The sequence below is a fragment of the Lolium perenne genome, chromosome 4, assembly GCF_019359855.2.
Source record: "Lolium perenne isolate Kyuss_39 chromosome 4, Kyuss_2.0, whole genome shotgun sequence".
Taxonomy (NCBI): domain Eukaryota; kingdom Viridiplantae; phylum Streptophyta; class Magnoliopsida; order Poales; family Poaceae; genus Lolium; species Lolium perenne.
In genome coordinates this window covers 134,897,933-134,917,739 of record NC_067247.2, presented here as the reverse complement: position 1 = coordinate 134,917,739, position 19,807 = coordinate 134,897,933, and positions in this window count along the sequence as shown.

Below are 19,807 nucleotides of genomic sequence, written 5' to 3'. Positions count from 1 at the left end.
AGAGGATGAATATAATGGTCCAATGAATCTTGAAGTTGCCCGCGCTGATCTTCCCTCCTCAGCCGATAATACTTGTATCGCAGATGGATCAGTGCGTAACGTCGACGCTGATCGTGATACTTTTGTTGATGCAGCTGCGGATGGGGTCAGAGCTTCTCCTGCGAAGAGATCAACCGGCGGCTTTGCCGATGAAGATGATCTCTTCGACATGTAAGTAGTTCCTTTCTGAAAGTTATACTGTGCCTTTTTTACCTTCCATACTCCTGTTATAATCACAGTCGACTGTTTACTTTTGCAGTGACGAGGGCTTTATCGAGCCTCCTCCTAAAAAGGCCAAATCTGATGCTGTTTCGCCGGTCGTGGTGGCTTCCGAAGCTTCGGCTCCTAAGGCTGCCCCCATGGCTCAAGCATCGACTGCGTCTTCCCTTTCCAAAGGGAAGGATATTTCTCCAACTGCTGCTACTGCGGCTCCTTTTTCTGTAAGTCCTCTTCTGATCTTAATACAAATTCCTTGGAGCGTGCCCTGTTTTAATTGTTTTTCTTTCTCTCTTTAAGGACCTGCGTGGCGTTATCTCCTCTCTGGAGGTTTTCGCCTCTCGATTCACTTCTCTAGAAGCTGACAAAGTTCGGCTGCAAAAAGAAGTCGAACCTTCCTCCTCAAAACTGGATGGCGCAGTCAAGATAGCTGCCGCGGCTCGCCAAGAGATTGATTCTCTGAAGGAGGAGCTGGCCAAACTGAAAGGGAAGCTGAAGGAAGAAGAAGCATCCAGGCTGGTAGCTGAGGCTCGAGCAGCCGAAAAGGATGAAGTCCTTCGTCAATCTTCTTTGGCCTTGCTTGGTAATCTCTAACATACTTTTGTCGGGAGACGTTCTTATGGATTTAAACTTTTTGTCAATGACTGAATTTTTCCCTTCTTTTGTGTTGCAGAGGCAGCAAACATTCCTGTCGATGCCCTGGAAAGAGTTCCAAATAATTCTCCGGCGAACGCGGTGTCAACGATTCTCGCTTCTCACCAGCTTACACAAGAGCTTCTTGTGAAGGGGAAGGGTGCTCTGGCACGGATGCACTCGATGATCTTCCCCAAGATTAAGCAAGAGAAGACCCTGGGACAGCTGATCGATACCTTCGCGGTTGACACCAAGGAGGTCATCGAGGTATTCAAGCGTACATCGCGCACTTTTGGTGCTGTCCTAGCCTTCCAGCTTATGATGGGTTACGGCTTTAAGGGTGACATCGAGGAAATGACTAAAGGGCTTCCAAAAGGGCAAGACGGGCAGCCTGTTGATTTGAGCACCTTTAAGGCATCTGCTCTTACTTGTGCCCGTCAGCTTCTTGAACTGGTTTCATCAAGGAAATCATCGACTGGCCCTAGTTCATCGACTCAAACTCAGCTTCCTTGATTCTTGTACCAAACTTGTGCCTTGAGTTGATGCGAAACATTGCTCTGCCGCCAAACTCATGTTTTGTAATAAACTTCGTGCTAGCATTTGTTGTAGGCCCACTTTTGCTATGATATCACTTTCTTGCACTTCTCCCGATGGGAGTTATTTTGGACGTTGGGCTGTACCATATCCATCACTTTTTTTATAGCCAGTACTTCTTGCAGGTCTTCCCAGTACCCTCATTTGCAGACGACTCGTCGGGTGCGCTTCCTGAAAGCGATCGGATCCAGCGCATGAAAGACCGAATAACACAGATGGAGAAGGATTTACGCAGCACTTATGCCTTAGCTGCCATCGTCAATAAAAAGAGCGAGATTGCAGCCGACGTGGAGCGGTACATTCTTGGCGAGCTGCATAAGGCTACCGAAAGTTTAAACTATAAGTTTCTTGATCCTTTTGCCTGCTTGCTAGCAACTTCTTGTCTGAGTCTTTTACTAATTCTTTTGGCAGTCATAGCGTTGAACCCTGCGGAAGAGAACAAGCGGATACACGAGCGGGTGCATGCTTTGACTCAGCTTTCCTCATCCGAAGAGATTTTCTGGCGGGAACACTCGAAGGCTTCGGCCGTCATCAAATTTCAAGATCGAGTGCAACAGGTCCACCAGTTCTTCGACAAGTGCTACAAGGCCATAAGGATAGTTTGGAAAACAATGTTTCCTCTCAATGCAGTTCCCCCTACCCTTTTGACTTTGATGTCTAAATTTGGAAGTGCCAAGAAGGTTCGGGAGCTAGTAAGATCTCAAGTCTTTGCAGGGGCCAAATGTACGCTTGCCCTTGTGCTTGCTTGTTATCCTTCAGCTTGCTTGCTGTCTATTGCCAACGCAACAGGTGATTTCGAGGAGCTGTACCCGAAGGTTTTAGCTCCTGCTCATGTAATTGTCGACAGGCTTGAGGAGATGTCAAAGGTACCTGAGGAAAAGGAAACTCCGCAAGGGTGATGTAAAGGTGTAAAGTTACTTTTGTAAATTGTATTGGCTAATTCATCCGAGTGTTCGGGTTTTTTGGGCCAAAAACTTCTTAACTGGTTGGTACATGAATGTGTACTTTTACCATGCCGTTGGCAAATATTTAAAGGGGCGAAGCTTAATTGCCCGTTGGATGTATGAGTACTAGTTGGTTAGCAAATCATTATGAGTGATCAGCTCGTGTTGCAGGTTTTGCTAAACCTGTTGTATGCGCAACTTTGCTTTCAACCGTTTGTAAATTTCGACAGTCATTCCCGAATTTTTCGGGTGTAATGGTTCTGCCGATGAGCCCGTTGCTCTCTGATATTTCCATAAGTGAAATATCGAGCGTGGGTTGTGTGTATGTTTTTCTAAACTCTTGCTTTATACGGCACTCGTAGAGGCATCTGAAGCAGAGGGAAAGGTGACGTCATTTTAGCACTCGTAGAGGCTTTTTGGAGCACGATCTTCCGCCCTGTACTATGTTTGCATAGTGATGGGGCTTAGAAGTTTGTAGTTACTGCAATGCTTCACAAGAATCGAAGCTTTAAGTTCTTATTAATAAGGTAAGCACGATGCTAGAGGGCGAAAAGAGGAAGGCCCTGTTTATAATGAAGGGGAAAAAAAGAAAGTAAAGGCTGGTAAACTGCTTAGTCAAGGAAGGGGTTCTTCTCTTCTTCTGGCTTCTTCTCCGCGTTAGTGATTGCTGCAGCGTTGCTGGTTCCATCAGGGATTTGAGCGGTGGTTGCCAGCGTCTTGCTTTCTCCTAAACCTTCTGTGCCATCAACTGCCGAACCCTTTGCTGCCGAAGCTTCTGCTGCCGAAGCTTCTGCTGCTGAAGCTTTAAGGGCGAGAGCGGCTGGCTTCTTCTTTATTTCCCGGCCATCTTTTTCTTCCTTGATCTCTCGTAAAGACAGCTTGGGCGGAAGGTCGATGATTTCTTGCTGTTTCCCGAACTTCGCAGCAATCCTCTGAAAGTCGCGATCACAATTGTCCGAGCGCGAAAAACTTCCATAGACTGTGATGTTTGTCCCATTATTCCCAGGCATTTTCAGCTTGAGGTATGCATAATGTGGTACAGCCATGAACTTGGCATACGCTGGTCTCCCGAGTATAGCGTGATACTGTGACTCCCAGTTCACCACTTCAAACTCGATTTTTTCCTTCCTGAAATTATCGGCTCTACCAAAGATAACATTCAGGTAAACTTTGCCAAGAGAGTGGCCCGGTGCGGTTGGAAGGATCCCGTGGAAGCAGGTGTCTGTTTCTTCCAGCATGCTCATGGTGATCCCCATGCTTCTGATTGTGTCGACGAATATCAGGTTTAGTCCGCTTCCACCATCCATGAAGACTTTGCTCATCTTGAACCCCCCAATTTGTGCTTCGACTACCAATGCGGCGTGTCTGGGTTTTGGTATGGTCATCGGGTGATCTGCTCGACTAAATGTAATGTTCTGAGAAGACCAATCGACGTATTCAGGGATATTTGCCATGATGTTTTCTGCCAAGTTGATCTCTCGGGTGAGCTTCTTCATCTCCCTTTTCGAAACACCTGTCCTGTGGATCATGCTCATCTGACCACGTGGTGGTGGAAACGCCTCGTTGGGTTGATGGGTTTGAGCCTGCTGGACTTGATGCTGCGGTGGAGGTGGGGGTGGTGGTGGTAGCTGTTGCTGACCTGACTGCTGGATGAGTTTGTGCATGTCAAGGAACTGCCGACAGTCCCTGAGCAGGTGACTTGACTTCGTCTTGCCGTCTTTGGAATCGACATACGAATGTAGGTAACAGGGGGCGTTGACCTGTTCGGCGTAAGGTAGTTCGGGAGTTCTCTGCTGTCGTGGTTTATAGTTACCACGGTTCCCAGAGTTGTTCCGGTTACCATCGTGCCTGTCGTCTCGATCGTCCTGCCGATCGGAATACCCTGCGGCTACCAGATTGTTGTCATCGTAGTTGCGGTTTTTCCTTCTCTTGTGACGATCCCTTCGGCCACCCGAGTCGTGCTTCGGCTGGTCATCGTCTTCGTCATCACTACGCTGCCGTGGCCTTCGTACGTTATCCTCACCATCAGCCCAGCTGTTGGCGATTTCCATTAGCTTGGTTATGGTTTTTGGCTTTTTGCGCCCGAGTTCTTCTATGTAACTTTCCCGCTGAACGCCGTCGCTGAAAGCGTCGATTGCTCTGTCGACAGATACGTCTTCGGCGGCGTTGAGGAGCTTCGTGAATCTCCCGATGTATGAACGCATTGACTCCTTCGGCTTCTGCCGACAGTTCCGTAGCTCTTCGATCCTGACGGGCCTCTTGTATGTTGCTTGGAAATTGGCAACGAAGGCGTCTACTAGGTCGTCCCATGATTTGACAGAACCTTTCGGCAGCCCCCTTAGCTAGGCCCGTGCTGAATCTTTCAAGTAGAGCTGTAAACACTGCATTGCCGCTATCTGGTTTCCTTTGTGCAAGATCACAGTCTGCAAGTAGTCGTCTATCCAGGATCTTGGTTCTTGCTTCCCATCGTATTTGGCAGCGTCGGTAGGAGTAGGCTTAAACTTTTTGGGCGGCATTGCTTCGCGGATCTTGTAACTTAGACAATCGGCTCCCCTGAGTTCACCGTCGTACTCCTGGTCTTCATTCGAAGAATCACTGTCATCGTCCTTTCTAGCGGCGCGTCGCCGCCTTGCTTTGTCGATCTTGCTCTGAGTGATTTCGTCCCACTGCCTTGGTAGGTGGTCTTTTCCTTTGACGGGACTAGGTTGTTCCCCAATATTGCGAGGCTTTCCAGGGCGCCTCGATGAGCTTGAGCCATGGATCCTTCGGGGCGCTGGTTGATGAGGTAAGCGGCGAGGTTGGCCATTGCTCCTGCAACGGTTTTTGGCCGTGGCATGCCCGCGGTATCCGTAGTCATAAAGGATTTAGTCAGATTCGATGTTATCTCTCTGGCGTCATCTTCCGAAAGCCTCGATATCCTTGACCGGTGCTTGCCTGCTCCCTGAGTGTTTCGGGAGGCACTCCCTTGTGAGCCCCTTCGTCGTTCGCTGGATCGATCCGCTGCAGATAAGCGTCTCTCGAGGGAGGCTTGCTCTTTCGACAGGTGCTCCCGGTTCTTCTCTAGTATGGAGCGATAAGCATTGAGGGTTCCAACCGAAGTCCCCGCGGGGAGCGGCGTATTATTAAGTACTGCTGCCCTTGCTGCTGCCCACTCCTCATCCGCGATGGTGTAATCGCTGTCACGGTTGCTGGCGCTGTTCTCAAAACTCGCCCTTCTACTGGAACGAGGGGTATGATCCTCGTCACCTCTACGCCTTGTGTTTCCCGTGTTATTGGCGACATAAACCTGATGGTGTGCCGGTCTTCGGGTGATTCCCTGGACGGTGCTGTCGATACTGTCCTCTCCCGACGAATATTGGGCGTTGAAGATGAACGGCGTGTCGCTCGATCCCAGCCCGTGCCTGGTGTCGCAGTTCAGGCAGTAGTACGAGGTTAATTCCGAAGACGTGGGATCGTCAGACCCTACCGACATGGAGGATACCGAGCGGGGAGTCGAGGGCGCTGGTGAGCACGTCGATTCTGTCAGACCAGCCGACAGATCGGGTGATGATGGTGCGCTTGACCTCGTCGATCCGGAGGTGGGAGATTCCAGTAATCGAAGGATTCCTTCTGCGTTGACGTTGTAGTGGACGCTGCCGAAGGTCATCTCCATGTTCCCTTGTAGATCTGAAAAGTTCGAGCGGGAGGAATCGCTGTGTGGAGTAAACTCGTAGGAGCCGAATCGAATCGGGCTTCCCAGGATTGGCGACGATGGAGTCGATGAAGTCGCCGATGGAGTTGCCGGCGAATTTGCTGGCGAAACGGCCGATGTCATGATCGGAGCTGCCGATGTCCTGCCTTGTGCCGACAGGTTTCCCACAGACGGCGCCAATTGTCGAGGGTGCTCCTCGGCAATGCCCTCCGATAGGGGCTTAGGGTTGATGGAATCCTGCAAGCTGACACGAGACATCGATACACAGACAAGCGGGGAGAGCGATTTACCCAGGTTCGGGGCCCTCGATGAGGTAAAACCCTTACGTCCTGCCTGTCTGTTCTTTGATTATGATAAAAACAGGTTACAATGGGGTGTCGAATACTTCGGCTGAGATCTAGTCGAGATTGATGTTGCTAGGGTTACCTAGCTCTGAGCTTTTCCTGGCTAAGGTTGCTAAGATTGTTCGTGTCCCTCGGCAACCCCTCTCCTGGCCTTTTTATGGGGGGCCAGGTCTCAAGGGTCCTAACCGAGGACGACTAAGTTTACAGTAGATTTAGATCCAATCTTTCCTTGTTTGTTCGCTTCCTTATCTTGCCTGTCAAGGAATCTTCTGATGCGCCGACCTAGTGGCCCATCTCGCCTTCAGGTATCTTCATGGGCCTCCAATTTGTCAATACCAGATAGGGCAATACTGGTTACCCGAAGGGTAATGCCCACGTCACATGGTATTGTGGAGAGAACCTCCAATGATGTTAAGATGCTTGTTAAACATTTTCATATGGTGCAAACTCAAATTGATCAACTCACTAAAGTGCAAAATGACTTGTTGAAAAATAATTCTAAAGAAAAACATGCTTATGAAGTAACAACTAGAGGCGGTGCTTCTACCCAGGATCCTCTATATCCTGAAGGGCATCCCAAAAGAGTTGAACAAGATTCTCAATGAACTGAAACTAGTGCTCCATCTAAGAAAAAGAAAAAGAAACATAAAACTGTTATAGAATCCTCTGAGCCTGTTAATGATCCTAATAGTATTTCTATTTCTGATGCTGAAACTGAAAGTGGTAATGAACATGATAAAGATAATGATAAGAATGATGCTTCTGATAAAGAAGAGGTTGAAGAAGAACCTGAAAAGCATGCTAAAAATAAGAAGTATAATAAAGAAGATTTTATTGCTAAGTAACATGGTAATGAAAGAGAACCTTGGGTTCAAAAGCAAATGCCTTTTCCTGCTAAGAAACTAAAATCAAAGGAAGAAGAACACTATAATAAATTCTGTGATTGGATGAAACCTTTATTCCTGCAAATACCTTTGACTGATGCTATTAAATTGCCTCCTTATTCAAAGTATATGAAAGATATTGTGTCTAATAAAAGGAAAATTCCTAATGAGGAGATTTCCACTATGCTTGCTAATTACTCTTTTAATGGTAAGGTTCCAAAGAAGCTTGGCGACCCAGGTATACCGACTATTCCTTATTCTATTAAGAATAATTATGTTAGAACTGCTCTATGTGATTTGGGAGCGGGTGTTAGTGTTATGCCTTTCTCTCTTTATAAGAGACTTTATTTAGATAAGTTGATACCGACTGATATATCTTTGCAAATGGCTGATAAATCTACTGCTATTCCTGTTGGTATATGTGAGGATGTTCCTGTTCAAGTTACTAATAACTGCTTGATATTAACTGATTTTGTTGTGTTGGAAATGCCTGAAGATGATAATATGTCTATTATTCTTGGGAGACCTTTTCTTAACACCGCAGGGGCTGTTATTGATTGCAATAAAGGAAAAGTTACTTTCAATGTCGATGATAAGGAGCATACCATTTATTTTCCCAAGAGGATTGAGAAAGCATGTGGAGTTAATACAATTTCTAATGTGAGAACTATCAAAGTGGGAACTATTGATTGTCCAATATATGAGCCTAAATAAGAATATCAAACTCTTGTGATTGGATCCATATCAATACAATACAAGGTAACATGATTGATTTGAGGTTTATTTCTTCTTATGCTATGTAAAATTTATTTGGTGGCAAGACTTGATCAACCTTGTTAACAAATTCATTTTATATGCATAGAGGAACTAAACAACATCTCTTTCTCCCTCCACTTGTTCTATTTGCTGTAGCACTTTTGTTTTGCAAAGTTCTTTAGTTAATTAGAGATTTCAAAATCTTTTTCTGCCCAGTAATAATAAATTTAACACCCAGAAATGTGCATTTTTCAAAGTTTTCAAAAATTCACAAAAATTATACCATTGGTCATATTTTTCTACGAGGCACCTGGGAACACATGGGGATGACCAGTGGGGCACCCCAGGGTGGCACCCCACAGGCCGGTGCGGCCTGGAAGGGGGGCGCGCCACCCTGGCGTGTGGGCCCCTCCTTGCCCCACTTCATCATCTCTTCCTCCCACTCTCTTCTCTCTCCCGAAAAAACTCGCACCAGGTTCCTCTCACTCGCGTTTTTGCTCAAGAGCTCCAAATTTCTCGATCTCTTTGCTCAGCCCAGATTTCTGTCTGAAATTTGGCACATTTGCTCTCCGGTATGTGACTCCTCCGATTATCCAAGTAGAATTTTGTTTGGTGGAGTATATCTTGAATATTTTGCTGCTGTAGGTAACATGTTTAGTGAGCTTGCATGCTTGTTCTAAGTGGTAGAAACTAGTTTTGATGCATGATTGGTACTCTAGCAAGTTCCTATGGTAGTTTCCCTCAATTATATGTCACCAAATCAAATTTTATAATGTTTGTTGAAAAATTTCAGAAAAGGAAGATGGATAATTGTAACTTTGGAGAAGTGTTTGAAAGAGAGACAACAAGCACGGGGAGGCCCTCGAGGTCATCCACCCGATTCAGGCAATCCTATAATGAGGACCTCATCGCACCAAGCTTCGCACCCGAAGAGGACAATGGAGTCCCTAACGCTTCGTCCTTCCCATGTTATGACTTTTTGAGAAATGCAGGTTTGTTGGATGATTTCTTGACCCTCGTTGGTAAGGCAGGCTTAACCACCTATGTGGGAGATGAGAGTGAGCAATACTACACGCTCACTAAAATCTTTGTGGAGAGCTTCAAGTTCAACAATAAGCACTTTCGCCCGACAGTTTCATTCAAGATCTATGGTAAACCTATTACTATGAAGTTGGAAATTTTTTGTGCTGCATTGGGTATTGCCCCTGTAGGTACAGCAAGGAAGATCGAGGATAACCCCAAGGAATTGCTGGAGCTCTATCGAGGGATCACCAATGATGATTGTCGCACCATTCAGCGTGGCAAGATAAGAAACATTCAACTCCCCGCCATTAAGTATTTTGCTTATTACATCGGAACTAGCATTCTTGGTAGGGAGAACACTAGTAACATATCTAGCTATCACCTTGGTTTCTTAATTGCTGCACTCACTGGGGACACGCCTTATCATCTTGGTGCTCTTGTTGCTCGCCGCTTGTCTAACAAGGGGCCTATATTTGGAGGAATTATTGCTTCGCGCGTTTTAGCATATTTAGAGCTTCCTCTTGACCCTACTGATGTAAAAATAACTCCTATGAGGCTCGATATTGCTGCTATGAAGAGTCACCAATTTGTTATGGCCGACTCTAGTTTAGATAACATTGTCTATAGAATATTGTTTGCTGACGGGGAAGAGAGGGACATCCTTTTGCCGCAGCCAGATTTGTTCAGTATTGACAGGAAACCATGGTCGCGCTCTAAGGAGGAGGTGGATGAGCAATTGAAGATACAAGGCTTCCACCAGAAGCATGACTCCGAGGACGCCGAGCCCTCTTATGACTACACCGTCACGTATCCGGGTGCTTCTTTCAGCACATACCCGGAATATGATCCATCTTCGTCGTACTACGGAGGTGCTACTTCATGGGCACCATGGGATTGATCTCCACTTAGGCCAAAAGCCTAAGCTTGGGGGGAGGTATACCGGCATCACTCATTCTTTGCATATTATGGTTGCTGGATACTTGTACAAACTTGTTTAGTTTCTTTAAGTGGTTTTCTAATAAGAGGGAGATGATATTTGGGGAAGTGCTGCCAGAAAACAGATTCTGGGCTGTTACTAAAAAAATTCGTGTGCACAGCCAGAGCGTTATTTTGAGTTGCCAATTTTTGTGCATGTTCCCCAGGTTGTTATCTAACTTTCATTAGTTGAACACTTTTCTAACTGAGCAACGGAAGATTTTTGTAAAAATCGATTTCTGTACTGCTGTCAGGTTTTGGCAGATTTCTGCCATCCTGCTTTTCTGTGTTTCTTCTAGTTTTCATTCTCTTGTTTTTGCTTTGTTTCTTTCCTAAAACACAAAAAGACCAAAAATATTTCTGTTGTTTCTCTTCGCCATTTGTTTATCTTGGTTTCTTGCTTTCATCTTGCTTTATTTGCTATCGTTGGTTTGCTATAAGAAAATCCAAAAAAGGTTTTGCTTTGTTTGCTTGTTTCCTTTTGTTCTTGTTTCCAATTCGAAAACACCAAAAATATTTGCTGTTCTTCTTTGGTTTTGTAAAGTTCATTATGGAGTTCAGCGGTCTTCGGTGGTTGGAGCTGGGTTTTCATTCCATATTATTCAAGCTACACAAGTGAAAAAGCAATAATGACGATCTACGACAATCTGATTGTGGTGAGAGGCTGGTATGAACTCTATTTGTTTTCATTTTTGTACATATACTCATCCATGTGAGCAGGCTTAGTTGGTTCATGTGAGGTATATGTCATTTAAGAAAGTCTAGTAGTTCATGTTCACTCATGATTAGCTCCAATTTATTAATATGAGTAGCATGTCATAAATATTTGCTTGCATTGCTTTATTCATAGATAGGTATGACATTGTGGTATCCTCCTCTGAATAATTCTCTTGAATCAACTTGGCACATGCTCACGCATGCATATGACTGAACAAAATGTCAAGTAAGCCTCGATGATTTACTTTACCTCAGAGTTCTTGTATCACTTTTATGCCTCCGTTAATTTATTTTTGTCGCAAGCATGATTATGACAGTTACTGCTCTCTTGATTGTCGCTTCCCAGTCTATTGCTAGCCTTCACTTGTACTGAGCGGGAACGCTGCTCGTGCTTCCAAACACATGAAAACCAAGTTATTCCAGAGTGTCCACCATAAATACCTATGCATGGCATTTCAAACCATTCCAAGTAAATTCTCATGTGCTACCTTTAAACCTTCAGAATGCTTCTCAATTTGTGTCAATGTTTTATAGCTCATGAGGAAGTATGTGGTGTTTATCTTTCAATCTTGTCATTTATTCTTGACAGACTTTCATAATGGACTAGTGGCACATCCGCTTATCCAATAATTTTGCAAAAAGAGCTGGCAACGGGGTTCCCAGCCCCAATTAATCAACTTTCATTAATAATTCTTTTCACATATTTTGCCCTGATTTATCAGTAAGCAACTTAAATTGCAAATAGACACTCCTCCATGGTATGTGATTGATGGAAGGCACCCGAGGATTCGGTTAGCCATGGCTTGTGTAAGCAAAGGTTGGGGGGAGTGTCATCCATAATAAAACTAAAGTACGTGTGTAAACAAAAGAGAAGAGGGATGATTTACCTTGCTGGTAGAGATAACGTCCTTAATGGGAGCCGCTCTTGAAAGTCTGGTTGACGAGGTAGTTAGAGTACCCATTATCATTCGTTGACAACAACAAACACCTCTCAAAATAATTTTACTCCTGTTTTACAAATGAAAAGCTCTAGCACATGTTAATCCCTGCTTCCCTCTGCGAAGGGTCAATCTTTTACTTTTACATTGAGTTTCCATCCTTTCTTTGAGCACCTTCTTGAGAGCACAACTGTCATTCTTAGTATAATATGCTTGTCCCAAAATGTGATTAATTGTGGTATAACTTTGATGCTTTAATCTTTGATAACCTCTGCTTCCAGTCTTCTCATGAACCTCAAAGGTGCCCAAGCATTTATGTTTTGCTGTACAATTATGGGCAAACGAGATACCACTTTATCATATCATTCTATGAATATTGCAATCCTGCTGATAAACATGATTCATGATGCTCATTATTAGTTTGTTGGTACCTTTTCCATGATTGACATAGCTATTAGATGATTTTATTTGCATGTATCTTATTATGAATTGCTTAAGTACTTGCCATATCATGAGAATATTTACATCATATGAGCAAATGTGTTCGTGAAAGTTCTTTTATCGCACTCAGTTGTTAACTGAATTGCTTGAGGACAAGCAATAAGCTCAGCTTGGGGGGAGTTGATACGTCCAAAACGTATCTACTTTCCCGAACACTTTTGCTATTGTTTTGCCTCTAATTTGTGTATTTTGGATACAACTAACACAGACTAACGCTGTTTTCAGCAGAACTGCTCTGGTGTCGCGTTTTTGTGCAGAAATCCAACTTTCAGGAAAATCCTCGGAATTTATGCGGAAGGTCCTATTTTCCCAGAATATTGGCGGAGCCAGAAGGGCAAGCCAGGTGGGGGCCCGAGGGCCCCACACGCTAGGCCGGCGCGGCCCCGGAGGGGGGCGCGCGGCCCTAGTGTGTGGCGGCCTTGGCTGGCCCCCGACGCCCTCCTTCGGACTACTTATTGCCTTCGACCTAAAAACGCACGGGGGTTAGTCGAAGTCGCTAGAAACCATCCAGTACGCCGCCACCATCGCGAAACTCCGTCTCGGGACCAGAAACTCCGTTCTGGCACCTCGCCGGGACGGGGAATTGGAGGAGATCATCGCCATCATCACCACCGACGCCTCTCCATCGACCAACCATGTTTCCCCCATCCATGTGTGAGTAATTCCCCCGCTGTAGGCTGAAGGGGATGGTAGGGATTGGATGAGATTGGTCATGTAATAGTCATAAGATTGTTAGGGCATGGTGCCTAGTATCCGTAGATGTTACTTTTATGATATTGTTGCAACTTGTTATGCTTAATGCTTGTCACTAGGGCCCGAGTGCCATGATCTCAGATCTGAACATGTTATTGATTCATGAAGATATTCGTTGTTTATGATCTTACCTGCAAGTTGTATACACATGTTGCTGTCCGGAACCCGAGGCCCCAAAGTGACAGAAATTGGGACAACCGGAGGGGGAGGCGGTGATGTGAGGATCACATGTGTTCACGGAGTGTTAATGCTTTGCTCCGGTACTCTATTAAAAGGAGTACCTTAATATCCAGTAGATTCCCTAGAGGCCCGGCTGCCACCGGCTGGTAGGACAAAAGATGTTGTGCAAGTTTCTCATTGCGAGCACGTACGACTATATATGGAACACATGCCTATTGATTGATTAGTACTTGGATACCGTTTTATTATTATCTGCAAATGCCCTGCTTTGATTGTTACATGAGTTTCTCTCATCCATGCAACGCCCGTTCATCCATCCCTGTGCCTACAGTATTTTAATCCTACTGTTTACTATAATCACTACTGCTGGCTTTGTTACTCTGCTGCTGTTATTTCACTACTGCTACTGCTATAAAACTGTTACTACTGATAAACTCTTGCGAGCAAGTCTGTTTTCAGGTGCAGCTGAATTGACAACTCCGCTGTTAAGGCTTTCAAGTATTCTTTGTCTCCCCTTGTGTCGAATCAATAAATTGGGTTTTACTTCCCTCGAAGACTGTTGCGATCCCCTATACTTGTGGGTCATCATGATCCTATCCCAAGTTTTTACCTTACAAGTTTTTGACTTTGGTTTATCAAAGTTTCCTTTTTGATTTATGATTCACTTGGTCTAGATATGGAGTAGTACAAGAGTATCAAATTTAGCCTAGAGCAATCAAAGCTAGTTAGCACCCCTCATGACTAGTTGCTAGTGCTAACAAATAAAAATTGACTACTCTAGATGGGAACATGTGAAATGAAATGACTTTGAAAACCTTGGAATGATGAGTCATTCTATTGAAAGATTTTGAAGGTGAATATGACTTGTGAATGACATGGTGAACTTTACAAAAACTGATTATGGGTAGGGCTTAACTGGAAGTTTATGTGTCTTAGTATGAGTTCCCTCTAAACAAGCGTCATCGGGGTTATGCCGAAAGCTACCTCTACAACAAAAGAAAAGATGTGAAATGACGTGAAAGGAGGTGAATGTCCGGCCCAAGCCCTGTGCAGCTCCCAGGCTGACTGTCTGTCTTCACTGGGAGGCCAAGCTCATGGGGAGAGGTGCCTATACTAGGATATGTAAGTGAAAGGTTATGGTTGATGATCCGCGTACTGAGTTACGATTATTCAGGGTTATCCCTGACAGATGTAATCAAATGTTGTGGCACAAGTGTGCAACCTCTGCAGAGTGTAAAACTATTCGAATAGCCGCGTCCACGGTTAAGGACGGTTGGAATGGCCATACTGTTCCGTCATCAGAACTTTTCAAAAATGTGACATGTGAAGGGTGACTTATGACTTGAACTTGAAAAGTGAATGGTGAATTTGACTTGAATTACAATAAAGTTGTGGGAATGACACTAATGTTCCCACTTGAGTTAGTTAGCAAATGAAGAGGCTTTTACTAAATGTTTGTGAACTAAAATTGGCTTTATGCAAATAAACTTAGAGCTTAGCACCCCATTACTACAATTGATAGTGCTTACACTAGTATTAGTTTGCGAGTACTTTAAAGTACTCATGGCTTTGTCCCTGGCTATTCAAATGGCCAGACTATAAAGAGGAACAACAGTATGAGGAAGATGGACAGCAGGACGTCTACGATAACTAGGATCACTCCTGACGTCAACAGTTGCCTGTGGAACAGATGAACCAAGACCGCTACTCCGCTTCCGCTATGTGTTTTGTAATAGGATCTCTAGATCCACTATGATGTATTAAGACTGGATCATGTGATCCTTTGTTGTAAGACGATTATGTGTTGTAATGAATGATGTGTTGTGATATCAATCTATTATGTCTCGCAAAAATAATATTCCTGGGATTGCGATGAATGGCATAATAGGCATGTGGACTTACAAATCCGGGTGTTTACACAGGACGACGCCCGTGCCCGCGAAGAGGCGCAGATTCATCGCGCGGTCGAGCTCTCCCTCCAGGCGGTGCAGCAGGGGAGGACGGACGTCGACGCGGTGCTGGAGCAGCGGCGTCTGGCCACCGCCCTACGCACGGAGAGGCGGCGCGCGCAGCAAGAGCTGCGGCGGAGGGCAGGCGACGCCGGGGCGGGGCCGTCGAACGCACCGCCGGGAGGTCAGTAGGCTTGGTTTAGATGAAAGCTAGCCGTTTTCATTCAAACTTTGTAATATATAATCAAAATTGAATGAAAACCTTTATTTTCGTGCACCAAAATTCATTTGGGGAGACGTTTGGGGACGCGGCTGGGGAGCGACGTCCCCCAAACGCGGCACGAACAAAACACGTCCCCCAAACGCTCAATCCGGCGCGGTTTGGGGACGGTTTGGGGAACGCGGCTGGAGATGCTCTAACGTGCCGCCATTGACGACTGCAGCAAGACCTGCCGCCACTAGTTGCGGTGGCATCCTCCACGTGTCACCTGGGGACCATGCCGCCACGTCCAAGGTGATCTTTTTTGGCAATTTCATTTGTAGGTGGTCTTTTTTAGCAATTCAATGAGGCAGGTGGTCCTTTCCGCCCGGGCTCCGTTTAATAGATGCCCCGTCTTAAAAATTCAGACACCGAACCTCCATGCACCACTTTCTTAAGTGACACAAATATATATCACATGAGGTTGTAGCAGTCAAGCCATTCTAGGCGAAGAACAAGTGGTACATAGAAGTTGATTGATTGCTCTCCCTACCAATAGTTTGCCCCTCGTTATATTGGGTCGGTCATGGAACCATATGGCTTCGTTCCTACCTCGAGCATGTAAGCTCACACGTCTGCTTCTATTTACCATGGCTTTCTTGACCCACAAGCTACATGTCTCAATGGTAGGGGCAGAACATATATACCACGAACTTTTCGTCCGAGCCTGAGAATAGGACGCATCAGCAAAGCATCATCGTTCGTGTTGACGTGATTGACTTGTCCGCGGCATGCCTCATGGCCAACAGTTATTACTGATGCGATAAATCCATTGTAGTGTCCAAAACAAATCGCTGAAAGGAGTACTCTTTTGCTGTTTGGCCCTGCTCATCTACACTTCAAATGACCCATGATCGTGGATCTCTTGGCCGATTTGGATTCTGACACTGCTTGGAGCCTATATCTCCCGCTTCCGGCTCCGCGGCACCATCTCCTTTTGCAATAGAGAATGGCCAGCCATTAATGTGATACGATTTTTCTTGCGATATGACATTCCCTCTGTTGGTTGGTTTTGTCACTGTTGGTCCAAGATACACGGCTGGATTTGTTGGGCTAAATATCACATTTTTTCGGAAGTATTCACCGATGAATACATGTAGATCCGCAAGTGATGCATGGATAAATAGTGGAGAAAGCGCGAGAGAATAACAAAAATACGTCTTATAAGGAAAAGTTCTTTATTCTTTTAGATAAAACTTAGTCACGTACTTAATTGTTAGAAGAGAAAACATACCGTAGGGGCTGAGGGAATAGCAGATCACACCAACTGTTGGGGCTTCTTTTGCACAGAACCACAACAATGATATTTCTTTGCACCAAACACCAATGTTTGGGGTAACGATTTGCACAAAACACAAATACCTCAATTAGGAGTCTTAACGGGAAATTAACCACATTAGGCCCACTTTCATAATTAAGGCGGCATGCAACATGGATTTCACAAGCTCTTTGCTGAATATAGATGAACATAGGAGTTTTTTTTGAACGAGAACAGAGGAGTTCAATCATGGTTAGCAGCAGCACCACACCTTAGTGGCGGCAAGCGGTCCGCAGGGAGGGGCACGCGGGCGGAGAAGGGATCTCTCCCTCACCGGCCCACTCCGGACCTCTCCCATGGACATCTTTTTGGGTTGCGATGTTGTTTCAGGATAGCCGGTGCTAAAGGAATCGGAACAGAGCACCCAAAATCAATGCAACAGTCTTTGTCTTCCTCGTCTCCAAATCCCGCCGCCTTGCCAATCTCCTCCGCAGCTTCCGCCAGCTTGTTTGATTCCCGTTCCTCGCCATCCCCCCAGTGCTCATGTATCTGCCACCGCCTCCCCAAGCATCCACGCACCCCCGACCATCCCCGTCGCATCCCATGCGCTCCGCCACCATTTCCCTCGTCCAGACGACGTCCCTGCACTTCCTATGCACTTCCTCTGATAGTGCTAACCTCCCCGTCGATGTCCTGCTTTGCACTGCCATCCGCCACCGCTAGCATGCATCACCGACTCACCGCCATCCGTTCAGTCTATTGATCCAGGCAATCAACGCCGCCTCGATCTACCCGAGCCCCATCGCATCGTCAGCCACCACGATCCCCACATCGTCACACGCCGCACTTGACCTTTGCCCGGGGGGGGGGGGGGGGGAGGGGACAGATTATAAAATCGCAAGTGTGGGCCCAATTAACTAATGGCTATCAAGGTTGTTAATGGTGATTTATGTGTTCTGTGCAACGTTTACAACAAATATGGTGTTTGGTGCAAAAAATTCTAGTGGTTGTGGTTTCGTGCAAAAGAAGCCCCAACAAGTGGTGCTATGTGCTAAAACCTCGTAGGGGCTTCCCCTACGGTTTCATGATTAAAAAATCAGTTGTTAGAAGCATATTGTTGTCAAACAATAATTGTTAGAAGCATATTTTGGTCACAAGCTAGAAAAATATTATCCTTACATATACAAAAGATGATTCTAACAATTTCAACCTACTAGAAAAATGATGTCCTCATATTTGCTAGGGCGACCTTACTAGTTTGTACAATAGCACAATTCACACAAAAAAAAAAAACAAAGTCCCACGCGGTGTACTAGTGACCTCAGGACATCTCTAGCCTATCCCTATAATTTAGAGTAAATGTCTCCTTGTCTTTTAGAGGGGATATTTGCTTCTCCAAATTTCGGTCGTTCTACCCGATCCCATGTATTTAATTCCTTATACTCAAATTAATCCTAACTTATCACAAATTCATCCATAATTGATGCAAACTAGTACATTAAACTACTAGCTACTACATTATCCTAAATCTAATATGAAAGTCTTCATCGCTGCTCGTAAAGATCTTGTCGATGGCCTTGTTCATTGAATCATTGGTGTCATCACTGGAGCTAGGTCGATGACCGACACGCCTTGAACTGTTGGTGTCGTTGACGGCCCGGCTTCGGCGGCCACCGCCGCCTTGTAGCCCTCGCCAGGGATAGCAAGGACGATGCGCCGCCGCGGGAGCAACCTCGATTGGCCCTCCGAATCGGTGGATGGGAAGGGTAGTGGAGTGGTGCTAGGCTTCTGATGGGGGGCGATGGCGTGATTGGGGAGAGATTTGGTGAACGACGAGAGAATGGATAATTGCACTTGCCAAATATAGGAAACTCAGCGCCCGACGAGTATAATTTTCACTCTGAACCGCATAGGGGTTTGGGTAGGTGCGTTTAGAAATATTTTACTCTATTCACGGGCGATTGGCTAGAGATGCTCTACATCGCCCTGGAAGAACCCAATTTCTATTAAGTGCCTGGGCACCGTCCTGTCTTATCCAGTGCCCTCTTTTCCCGTCTGATCACGTGAAGCTGCTGGTGGGAGACAGTGAATTGGGCCCACCACGAGCGAGCTTCCTGGGACTTTTTCCCTTCTTTCCGTCCAGAGCGAGAAATACTACCGATGGATCTCCACGAGCGCGACGCCGCCGGCCGCCTCCTTCGCGAGCGCACCGCCGCCGGCCGCCTCCTACGCGAGCGCGCCTCCGCCTCCTTCGCGAGCGCGCCGCCCCCGACCGCCACCTCCACCAGCAACTTCACCCGTCGGGAAGGGCTTCGCCTCGCCGTCAGGCGCGCCGCCGTCGGCCGCCACCTCCACCAGCTCCTTCGCCCGTCGGGAGGGGACTTCGCCTCGCCGTCGGGAAGGGACTTCGCCTCGCCGTCGGGAAGGATAAGCCACTGAGCCCTCTGTCGCATGGTCCAGCGCGCCGCTGGTCTCCGCCACCGCTTCTCATCCAGTTAATTTCAGGTCCTCCCAGGCTCCCTCACTTCTACATCCAGAATCATCCAAGGATGTAATAAAAGTATGATTCTCATAATTCTGGTTGTAATTTTTGTTTTAAGCTGGATCAATTTTTCGATTTTTTTACATCCCGAAAAATGGCACTGGTGATGTAATTTTTCTTCCTTTTGTACATCAGGATCTGGTTCATCCCATTTTTGGATGTAAGAATAGTAGGTTCACTCAAGGTTTTTTGCATCCCGAATGATGGATGTGTTAGGGACAGTCCATGTGTTCGATGTATTTTCTTTCCGTTTTCTACATCCACTGAATCAGAACTTGTTCTGAACTCAAGGTAGAACAGGAGTAGGTGACGGATGCATTTTTTTGGCGTGAATTTGAGACCACGTGATGTACTGTATTTATTTTACTCCTCGTCATGAACTTGGGACCGAGTCGCGGAACGAGAAGTCACCGATTTTCACGTGCAGCGGCCATCCTAGACGGAAGGAAGGAAGGATAAGAATTTTCTATTTTGAGATGTTAGAATAGTTTATTTCTATTTTTGGGTGGGGCACTCCCTAAGACTAACCAAGAAACGTCCCTGGAAGAAACTCAGATTCGTCGCTCGCACGCCCACGCTGGAATCGGACTGTTGACAAAATCGACTGAGAC